Genomic DNA, 12683 nt, shown 5'->3' on the forward strand with positions numbered 1-12683 from the left:
ATCTGAGGCAGAATATCGTGCTCTTGCTGCAACCACCTGTGAAATTCAATGGATAATGTATTTGCTACAAGATTTACGCATCCAACACCTGCAACCAGCCCTTCTCTACTGTGACAATCAAGCTGCCATCCAGATTGCAAATAATCAAGTCTTCCATGAGCGCACCAAGCACATAGAGATCGACTGTCATGTTGTCAGGGAAAAGCTCAATGCAGGCCTACTCAAACTACTTCCAATCTCTTCATCCCTGCAAGCGGCTGACTTCTTCACCAAGCCTCTACCTGCAGCCCAATTCAATATACATTTTTCCAAGCTAGGAATGCAGAACATCTACTCCTAGCTTGAGGGGGGCTGTTAAAACTTTAGGCCAGTTGGGTTGGGCTTTCTGGGCTTTCCTTTTTCTGTTTTTCTGTTTCATATAGTGCACCCCCTTTTCTTTTTGCACCGCTTGTATATAAACCCTTTTTAGGGTTTTCTGTATTCACAACTTCAGATTAATGAAATTCTCTTCCTCTCTTTCTCTCACACCGTGCTTCACCTCTCCTCTGTTTCTTCACACCTCGCTGATTTCTTTCTCTTTGATCTTTGTAAATGCTGCAACTACCTCGAAGCACTCCTTTGATTTATCTCTGTTATTTTGCATCAACCATTGGAAAAATAAGATGATAATAAAATTGGCTCAGTAAGCAAGATGCAGTAGCGTGCATCTGTTTGCACCTCTGACAATTAACGCAACTGAAGATAAATTGGCAAACCTGGAGAGACCGAAACCGAAGCATGAAATTAGAGGGTGTTGTGTTGTGAGTGTTGACAACATTCCCTTTCTTCAAAGTTGTTAAACTAAAACATCTTCTCTACCTGTTGGATATCCGCATCAGGACAATTCATAATTATATATAAATGGGTCAAATTTTATTTCATGAACCGGTTTTATGAGTTTGATTTATGTTTAAAGTCCACTTTATAATATGTATTAGAGTCATTTTGAGTCTATCCTAACGAGTGTTTATTGGATTTATTACACACTATCGAGATGTTATTCCATACACGAGCTGTCACTCTCGACGTGAAGAAGTGTGTCGAAGGCCCCGCATGAAAGATTATGAACAGTTTCTCAACAAAATTTGACTAAATCTTATACCATCGATTCAACGTGATTTCAGCCAAATGTTGATCTTAATTTTCACTTTTCAACTAATTATCATACAATAAAATAGAACCATATGGTTTTTCTGTGCTTGGGATAAATCATTTGATACTTGAAAGTTGTAAGCAGAGGTGAATCACCGCATATTTCCGAAGTTTGAGACCGTTATGGTCCAGATTTTCGCGGCTCTACCTTTTCTTCTTTACGATTCTTATCGGGTGAAGTTCATGTTCTTTTGACCACTGTCAGGAGTAGATCCACACTAAAATAAAATGGCTATTTCATCTACTTTATTGTTATACTAAGAAATGTTTTTAATTAATAGTTTCAAAAATTATAAATTGAATATTTATTTTATAAATCTTATATATCACTCTCTTGATTTACAAAAAATAATCCCATATTTTCGTTTTAAAACTTTATTTTTTATTAAGCAAACACAAACCTAAAAAACAAAGATTACATCTTAAATATCAAGCCCCAACAAATATCATGGTGCTACATTCATAACATGATCTATGAGACCGAGAGAAAGAAAATATAGCAATTGTTAGTTTGGTAAAATTAGAATTGTACAAGTGTGGACAACTACTATTTTTTATATTTCTAGATAGAAGATAATTAGGATATTTAAGTATGTTATTAAAATGCTTTATTCCTAAACTATATAAAATAAGATTTTATTAAGAGAAAAAAAATATTCCAGTAATCTTTACTTCTTAATATCAGTTGCTTTAAATTATGTTCTAAATTTGACTATGTGGGTAGTGGTCGAAAGCTTTTTTTTGTTGTTTGTGCAAGTTAAAAGAGAAGTTTACTAATATTTTTTTTTTGTTGTAAAATAACATGGTTAATTTAGAATCAGTGTTTCTCGTAGTTAGGGTTGTTGTCACTTGCTCCTATTGATCCATTTTCAGATTTCATTTAGTTTTCTATTTGTAATGCACCTGAATCTATCAACTTAGTTTTGGAGAGTGTGTTGTTACAATATTTAATTTTCTATTGTAAATTATTGGGCTTTGTTTCTTTGGCCCAACTTTCCTTTTCTATTTTAGTTAGGTCTTAATCTTTCTCTTATATATACACCATGTATTTTACTCTTTAATGTACAAGTGAATAAAAATTTATTTTATATTTAGTTTTCTCTACAAGTAGGTTTATCAAAACCTTTTTTTCATTACGATTACGTACAATTACGTACACTATAGCATCACATCAGGCAAGGAATATTCATCATCTTCATTTACTGTAATATGGTCTCTTCGAATGAAGAGCTCTGCTGCGCTTCTCTCTGATATTTATTTCCCTCTTTGCTGTTCTTGGTTATTTTTTTCTTGTTTTTTTTTTCTTTCTTTAAATCCTTGTAGGCGATGGCTAATGCAAATCCCACACCGGCTTCCTCTTCAAATGGAAACCCTACACTGATGCCCCTTTTAGAACAATTTCCTATACTTACACCCAAGCGAGAATCCCGCAGCTTCGTTGGTGTCGCCTGTTCTTGATTCAAGAAACTAGTGGAGTCGGTCCTTCATCACTGCTCTTAGTGCCAAGAACAAAGTGGAGTTCATACTTGGCTCACACCCGTGCCCACAAAGGGATGATCCCACTTTCTCGTCTTGGACACGCTGTAACAACATGGTTGTCTCTTGGTTAGTACACTCTGTTTCAATCCCTATTAGGTAAAGCATTGTTTGGATGGACATAGCCTTTGACATCTGGAATGATTTAAAAGTTAGATATTCACAAGGGGATTTATCTCGCATTTCTGATTTGCAATTTGAAGCTATTTCTTTAAACCAGGGGATATGTCTGTCACAGAGTATTTTACAAAATTGCGTATTATTTGGGACGAATTAGAGAATTTTAGACCTAATCATGTGTGCACATGCCCAGTAAAATGTTCTTGTTCTATCATTTCTATTATAAATAAAAGAAAATGTGAGGATCGTGCTATGCAATTTTTAAGAGGATTAAATGATCAGTATAAAAATATTTGTTCTCATGTTTTGCTCATGGATCTCATTCCTGCCATATCCAAAAAAATTTCCTTGGTTGTTCAACAAGAGAGACAATTATCCACTGTTGTTCCTGCCCCTAGTCTTCACAGTCTTAACAGTAGTCGCACTACTACATGCAATTTTTGTGGTAAATACGGTCATACTGAAGCTGTTTGTTTTCGAAAAGTGGGTTTTCCTTCTGGTGATGTTAAACCTCAAAGTTTTCTTCTACTAGAAAAAATTGCACTTTTTGTAATCGTCTTGGCCACACTGTCGACACCTGTTATAAAAAGCATGGGTTTCCTCCTGGCTACAAATCCATCAATAGGACATCCCAAGCCAACAATATGTTTACTAACTCTTCTTCTGAGTCTTTTTCTAAAGAACAGGATGTAAAGGGGATTCAACTTACATCACAATGGTGTCAATTCATGACCAACATTTTGCGTCAGCAAAACCTTGAGGATCCTGTCCCTCACGCTCAAATTAATCAAGTCGGAACCTTCACCAATACCGAGCAATCTTCAACGGGTAAGTTTTTCTCTTCACTATCTGGTATAAAAGAATCTTGGCTTGTTGATTCTGGTGTCACTGATCATGTTTGCCACAATTTGAGCGCTTTTACTACTTGGACTAAAATCAAACCTGTCTTAATTAGTCTCCCAAATGGTCAAACTGTTTATGCCACATATTCTGGTTTAGTACACTTTTCGGCCAAGTTTTATTTGTCTGATGTGTTATATGTGCCTCATTTTCAATTAAACTTAATATCTGTTTCTAAACTCACACACCAACTTAAATGCACTTTAACTCACTGCATTATACAGGACAATCTCACCCAAGAGAGGATTGGTACAGTTGAAGCCACTGGTGGCTTGTACCTTGTCACTACCTTGCCTGCTTCTAGTCGCTCTAAACCACATAACTTTGCTCCTCTTATTAATTGTAATATCACGGACAAAACACTGTGGCACTATAGACTGGGGCACCCTTCACATGAAAGATTACATGTCTTACGTAAACAATACCCTTTTATTACTATTGATACTCATCATGTATGTGACACTTGTAGTCGTGCAAAACAGAAGAAACTTCCTTTCACTTTAAGTACTACTGCTACCTCTGCTATTTTTGATCTTGTACACTTTGATATTTGGGGAACCCTGTTCCATAACTTCTATGCAAGGTTTTCGTTATTTCTTAACTATTGTTGATGATTACTCGCGTTATACTTGGGTTATTTTGTTGCATAATAAATCTGAAGTGTGTTCGCACATCATTAACTTCACTGTTTTTGTTCAAAATCATTTCCAAACTAATATCAAAACAATTCGTACTGACAATGGTGTTGAGTTTGCTATGTCCAGTTTTTATGCTTCAAAGGGAATTATACATCAAACATCTTGTGTTGAAACACCACAACAAAATGGCATTGTGGAACGTAAACATCAACACATACTAAATGTAACCAGGGCCTTACTTTTTCAAGCAAATCTTCCTCCTATTTTTTGGGAATTTGCTGTAAATCATGCTGTTTTCTTAATAAATTCTATTCCTACTCCATTACTTAATAACATCACTCCTCATGAACAATTGTTTGGAAAACCGTATGACATTTCTTTTTTAAAAGTGTTTGGTTGCCTATGTTATGCTAGTACCATTACTGCACATCGGAAGAAATTAGATGATAGATCTATCAAAGGTATTTTTCTTGGTTTTCCGCAAAATACAAAAGGTTATATTGTCTTAAATTTAAAGTTTCATCGCATAGAGATATCAAGACATGTAATCTTTCATGAAACCCATTTTCCATATAAATTGGATGGTGGCTTGCCTAGGGACCCCAACACTTTATCTCTCCCTATTTCTAACGCATATAATTCTGCTCTTGATTTTTTTTTCTGATACTGCACCTCCTGCCGAGCCGTGTGCCTCTACTCCTGCATCTCTTGCCGAGCCGTGTGCCTCTACTCCTGCACCCAATACTGCCCCTCCACCAGCCTTATTATGCTTTGATCTTCCAGCAAATAATGTCTCTGCTCCTGCATCCAACACTGCACCTCCACCAGCATCATCACCTCCTGCACCTCCAGGAAGCACCTCACCCCAATTTCCAAGAAGATCAACTCGTCCTCACCCACAACCTGCCTATCTTGTTGATTTCCACACAGCAACCAACACTGTAAGTAGTAGATATCCTATTCATAATTACTTGTCTTACAATTCCTTATCTTCTAATTTTAGAAATATTATTTCCTCTATCAATTCTCATCCTGAACCTCGCACCTATACCGAAGCCTCCAAACATGCTTCTTGGCAATCTGCCATGCAAGTTGAGCTTCAAGCTCTTGCTGCTAACAATACTTGGCAACTTACCCTCTCCCTCCAGGAAAGAAAACTATTGGTTGTAAATGGGTATATAAAATCAAATATCATTCTGATGGCACTGTTGAGCGCCACAAAGCTAGAGTTGTTGCCAAAGGGTTCACCCAAGTTGAAGGACTTGATTTCTTAGACACTTTTGCACCTGTTGCTAAACTCACTACCGTTCGCCTTCTCCTCTCCTTGCTGTTGCCACTACCAAAAATTGGGTTTTAAAACAACTTGATGTCAATAATGCCTTTCTTCACGGTGATCTCCATGAAGAGGTATACATGACCCCCCACCTGGCCTCTCTCTTCCTTCTCCCCAGCATGTCTGCAAGCTTCAACGGTCTTTGTATGGTCTTCGTCAAGTTGGTCGTCAATGGTACGCAAAACTTTCTACTTTTCTTTTATCAAATAAGTACTCTATCTCTGTTGTTGACCACTCTCTTTTTCTTAAATATAATAATGATAAACTCACTGTTATTCTTGTTTATGTTGATGACTTGGTCTTAACTGGTGATGACACGGAGGAAATCAATACAATTACTGCATCCCTTTACCATCACTTCAAGATAAAAAAATTTAGGTAATCTCACTTACTTTTTGGGACTGGAAATTGCTCGCAATAGTACTGGTCTTCATTTAAGTCAACGCAAGTATACTCTTGATCTCCTTCAAGAAACTGACATGCTTGACTCTGCACCTGTGGCCACTCCTATGACTCACACCTCCCGTCTCTCTCCCGACCAAGGCTCACCTCTCGATGCTGATGCCACTTCCCAGTATAGAAGACTCATTGGACGTCTAATTTACTTAACCAACACGCGACCAGACATCGCCTTCGCTGTCCACAATTTAAGCCAATTCATATTTGCACCCACAACTCATCATCAGCAAGCTGTCTCCCGTCTTTTGCGTTACCTCAAAGGCACCCCTGGTGAAGGACTATATTTTTCTCACACTAGTTCACTTCACCTTTGTGGTTTTAGTGACTCTGACTGGGTCTGTGGTTAAAAAGATTTGGAGTCATATGAATAAGGTCATCTTCAATGGCGAAGTGGTGGATCATTCAAAAATCTTCTCTTTAACCCAATTGAAGGTTTGATCTTGGGTTATTTCTAAAGTTTCATTTGTTTGCTTCTCTTTATCTGGTGTTTTGCTCTCTTGATTTGTCTGAATTCGAATTAAGTTGTATGCTTCTAGTTTAGGTTGACAGGTTTTTATCTTTTTTTAGCATTTTGGTTGAGTTGTGTTTTGACGATCTATGAAATTGGGATGAATTTTACGTTTTGGTGATCTTTGTTTTGTTTGTTTGAAATGTTGATTATGTTGATTTAAGTTGTGGTAACTTGTGTTAGTGTTTTGATTTTTTTTGTTAGGTGGTGGCTTTTCCAGATTTATTGGGATGGGTTGTTAAGAAATGTGCTTTATTTTCTTGATTTGTATAAGAATTGATTACCCAAAAATAATTCTATTTATTAATTCTTTCTTATTCATAAAAAAAAACATAAATATTCTTGATGTCTAATAATTTGTATATATCAAGTGATTTTTTATAATATCAATTAAACAAGCAAATGAAGTTGTAGCATAATATTTTTTTCCAAGTTTAATTTAAACTTTAAATGCTCTGCAATACTAAATTTGCATAATTAGGATTGAAGACATATCCTCATGATGAAAATCGTTATTTATCATTAATTCTTAGAGAGAAAAAACTTTAATTTTTCTTTTCTAGAGTTATACGTGTTTTTATTAGTTCGCAAATACTACAAAAAATACTTTCTCACTTACTAATTTTACTTGCCAATATATTTTCATGGAAAATACACGTGATCTCCTGTTAAATATTAATTCTTAAAAATAAGTTATTCAATTAATTCTCTAATGATTAAATTGTATCACCATATTATTCTCCTAACTTTTTTGTCAGTGTGTTAATCTAAAAAATCAGTATTTTGATTTAGTAGTCTTTCTTTTTCGGGGAGATTATTCCATTACTGGTTAGCCTTTTTAGCCATTAAAAAATATTTTTTGTATATTTGATCAAAATAAAAACTATATATAATCTGTGTGAGTGATTCAAGTAAGGAGTAAAAATCACTAAGTATAGTAAAAAGTCTTACATTGAGTAGATTAAGTATGGAGAAAAATGTCTTCCATTGAGTAGATGAACAAGAGAAAAATGTCTTCCATTTATAATCTCTTAGATTATGTTACAAAAACACTTCAACAACTGATCCTGAAATGTATATCTCAACATAGATATTTAAAGAAGATGATTATGAGGTTTAGAGGATTTAAGGTGTATGAATTTGTTTTGGCTTAAAGGTTATAGAGTGATTAACTTTTCCCTTAAACTAAAACAAAATAAAATTACATCTCTTTTTATTTTTTAATGAGGTTGCTTTTCTAGATGATTTAAATCTTGAATGAAATATGAAAATTTTCCTTAACAATAAAATAGATGGATTATAATTTGGGGGTTGTTAAGGGTTTTTCTTATAATTTCGATATTAGTGAGTTGTTTTTTTTTTTTTCACGTAGTAAAGATTGAGTGAGACAGATTGTTATTCTACAAATATAGTTAAGATTAAACGAGGTTCCCTATGATCGAAACTCGATCTCTCTAGAGATCAATGACGAAACGAGTTAAATTTGAATATCATTTTTCACACAGATTTTTTTTATCACTATACCCAAAACAAATCAGAATTTAAATCCATTCATATACTTTTAAAACTTACATTTGAGGAAAGAGTGAAGTGTGAAGATAAGTAAAGAGTGAATAATGTATAAGGACAAAAATCCATAAATCTAATGCATCCAAATTGAGTTGGAGATGATTTTATACATGAATGGTCACTACCTTGAAACTGATTATGATTCATATATCCCAAATTAAGTGAGAGTCTCCCGGAAAAAAATTCAATATAGTGAAACCTTAAAAAAGAAAACTTATTTACTCATTAAATTTTATTTTATAATAGATTAAAAACTATGTATTTGGACATGAATTGATTGTTTCAAATGCAAAATCTAACACTTTATGAGGGGTTTATGGCATGACTTGGCTGCCATCTGTATCCAGCTTTTTTAATGATGTCACGAATCCCACATTAATTTGGAGTTTAGCTTCCTCCTCTTTTTCTACAATATCTCTTGCTTACCTATAATACTCTTCAAAAATATACCTATTCAAATAAATCCATACTATTTAAATTCAACTAAATGATAATAAATTAAATTAAATAGTATAAAAATAAATTGTCCCTATAGCTATTTGAATTAAATTAGATTATGATTTATGAAATTGAAACATATATTATTAATTGATAATAAACTATATAATTAAAATAATTTAATTCATTTCTTCTCAAACCAATGTATTTTCTGGACCTAGTTTCAAACTATCTGCACATTATATTCAGTGTTTTGGTATTGCGGTATCGCTGTTTCAATTCTCTACAGCTGTCAAAATAAATAAATTATGCTCGATGTTTTGGGATTGGGTATTGTCAAAACAGATTTGGTCAACAAATTCCTCATAAAAATTGTAAAGTAAATTGAATCAAGTACTTTTAATCAATTTATTTAACCGTCAATTTAAATTTGATTTGTTCTAGATTGATTCATAAGTTTATGGACTGATTTATTTTAGAAAATAATTATATTTTTAAATATTAAAATTGAAGTAATATTTGTTAAAATACTTACCTGCATTATAATTTATTTATTTATATCAAAATATTATACCTAAAATTAATAATATAACTTATTTAAAAGTATATTTTTAATTTTTAATTTAATTTTTTTCTTTTAAATTGGTTTAAAGTTAGTTAAAGTGACCTCATGGTTAGACTAAAAAAATGAGTTCAACTAACCCTGTATAAAATTGTTAGGTAAACTGTTAAATCGGACCGGAGTGACTGGGTTGGTTTAACAGCACTGTTACTGCTTCATTGCTAACCAGTTTTTCCCATTTTTTTATTATGTCTACTTCAACTAACACTTTCATACCCTCCATCATTTCATTCCAATACTCCACAAAATATTCTATTTTATATTAACCCCACTTATTGTTTTCACCTTTTGATATAATTTTATACAACAAAAAAAAACAAAACAGAAAATATTTTTTTAAAACCAAATGGTCCATAGGGGACTTTTTCTTTCCTTATAATTGAGTGTAAGGTAAAAGAATGATAAAAAATTATATAAATATATGTCAATTTTTATTAATAAAATACATCACTTAATTTTTTTCTGCTGATTAGATTTTGAACTACTGCCTTAATAGTTGTATATGCTTTGAAAACGTTTAAATCACTATCAAAGTTTTCCGTTAAAAATAAATTAAAATAAAAAAACAGTGCCAAATATATTTTAGTTTCAACTGCTATTTTTTATTTTATTTTTCAGTTTTACAAATTAAGTCATTGTCAAAATAACTTCTAAGTTAAAGTGTCGTGTATGTGTTGGTGGAAGATGAATCTATCAATAACGTATAACTTGTCTTTTGAATGCAAAATAGCATGTTATGTTATAAATGGAAAACATGGTGTGCATGATAATCAAGTGGAACAACACTTTTACCAATATTATTGACTTAAGTAGATTAGAAAATATCGGGGAAAGTTATATTGGTGGCACTCATGCAAGGCTTTTGAGAACAAATGAACAAAGTGATATTTGATAATGGAACAATACACAACCAAGAAATTTTCGGAACAGCACAAATAACAAATAAAATACCAAGAACAGGATTATGATACTGTAGTGCAGGTGTCGTAGAACTTACCTAGAAAGTATATTTAGAAATATTGATTATTTGTGTCCTACAATTAAGATACATAGGAAAGGACAATATTATGTGACATATAAGTGGAGAGGAGGGTGTCAGATTTGGTCAACTGTTGGGGTATGTGTCTATTCTAAAATGTGACACCACTTACCTGGACATAAAAGTAGAGGAAAACCATAAAAGACTGTGTTTCTGGGAGGGTGTGCTCGAAAAGATTGGAAAGAGATTGAGAAAGCGGAAAGGAAAGTTTATGTCGATGATAGGGAGAATATGTCTTATTAAAGTTGTCCTCACTTCTATTCCCTTGTTTTATATCTCATGTTTTTATATGCCCGTGTCGAGTTTGAAGGAATTGGAAAAAAGACAAAAAAAACTTTTTTGTGAGGATGGGTTCGAAGGGGCAAAAAATAGCTTGGATGTCCTGGGATAGGATATGTGAGTCCAAAGAGGATGGTGGCTTAGGGGTAAGAGATTTAAGATCTTTTAATATTGCCCTATTAAGTAAATGCATCTAGCGACTTAAGTTAGATAATGGTGTCTTATGGAAAGAGATTATGGAATCTAAGTATGGAGGGTGGAGGGGGTTAAAAAGTTTGATCACAAGCTATAAGGAATCCCTCTAGTGAATAGATTTAAAAAGAGTTTGGAAATTAGAAGATTGGGGGAGCGACTTTGAAGATAAAATTGGGTGGATGTTAAGGGATGAGAAGGAAATAAGGTTCTGGAAAGATAAGTGGGCGAATAATGTCCCTCTGATGTATAAGTGTCCAAATACTATACTCTGTTGCAATAGATCGAGGTTGCCTTTTGGCACATGTAGGTAAGTGGATTAATAGTAAGTGGGAGTGGAAATTGGGGTGGAGGAGAAACTTGTTTGTGTGGGAAAATGATCATGTTGCTCAGTTGATGGGTCTTTTGGATAATAAGAAGTTAGTTGCGGAGGGGGAGAGTGTTGTGGATAATTGGATTTGGAGGGATGATGAAAAAATGAGTTTTTCTATGAAATCTGCTTATAATTCTTTAAAGAAAGAGGTTCGAGGTGATGATAGGGCCCTTTTTGATAGGTTTTGGAAGGTCAAGTCCCTCACATTTGCACAAGTTATTGCTTGGAGGATGTTGCAAAATAGTATAGCAACAAAGGATAATTTGTTGAGACGAGGTGTTATCTTGGTAAGTAGTTTATGTGGGTTGTGCAGTGAGAAGGAAAATGTTAATCATCTCTTTTTTTAGTGTAAGTTTGCTTGGAGAGTTTGGGGATTGTGTTTGTCTTGGCTGGGTTACCTGTCGGTGAATCACTTTGATGCTAAGGTACTTTTTATGATGTTTTGTCCTAATAATGTGAATGGTCTGTTGTCCAGAGTTTGGGAGTATGGATTGCTTTGGTAGGTGAAATATGGAAACATAGGAACATGATGGTCTTTAAGAATGGAAGAGCTGATTATTTAAAGGTTTTTGCGGTAGTACAAAGAAAAACATGAGCCTAGATTACATGTAAAGAAAAATCTGTTGAGTTCTCTTATTCTGGATGGTGTATGGAACCATTGGAATGTATGAAATATGTTAAGAAGTAGTGTTTTAGTTTTAGAGAATTTGTATAGTGGACCCTTTGCTTTAGGGAGGATGTAGCAGTGTGTTTTGCAAGTTTGAGAAGACATTCTTATGTTAACTAAAATGGACTTTTGGAGGAGTAGCAACTTTCTGTTAACAGGAGCGCAAGAGGAAAAGGTTAATTTATAAAAGGATTTTCTTGCTTTTAATTGTCGAACTCATTTGGAACCAATGTTATGCCTGGTTAGGGTTGACGTCTGTAGATTATCATGATCCTCTTTCACACTTCCAACATCTCAAACTTGTTAATGTCAATGTTGTATGAGGGAAGTGTTTGGATTGCAGTTGTTGGTGAGATTTGGAGAGATAAGAATAAACATATTTTCAAAGGTGGAGTGATTGATCATTTTGAAATATTTTCCTTGGTTCAATTAAATGTATGGTCTTGAGTTACTTCTAAATTTGTGTCTGCATGTTTTTCTTATTCTGATTGGTGTCTTGATCATCAAATTTGTATGTATTTGATCAAGAGACTTTGAAACTCTAGGCCTTTTATTTTTTTTAGAAGGTTAAGATAAGGTGTTAGAGTGTTTTTGAAATGTCTTTATTTGTGGTAAGCTTTTGGAAGGAAATATTGTAAATTTCTATTCAAATTTATACAAAAATTAGATTATTCCTAATGTGATTCATATTTATTTATAATTTTTTATTAATAAAAAAATGTAACATATAAGTTCATATATGACATTCCAAATGTTTTTAGACTAAGAATAACAAAACCACCTATATTGTATGCTGCAGCTCTTTTAATTTCAAGTATT

The sequence above is a fragment of the Phaseolus vulgaris genome, chromosome 3 (genome assembly GCF_000499845.2).
Source record: "Phaseolus vulgaris cultivar G19833 chromosome 3, P. vulgaris v2.0, whole genome shotgun sequence".
In the NCBI taxonomy this organism is placed as follows: Eukaryota; Viridiplantae; Streptophyta; class Magnoliopsida; order Fabales; family Fabaceae; genus Phaseolus; species Phaseolus vulgaris.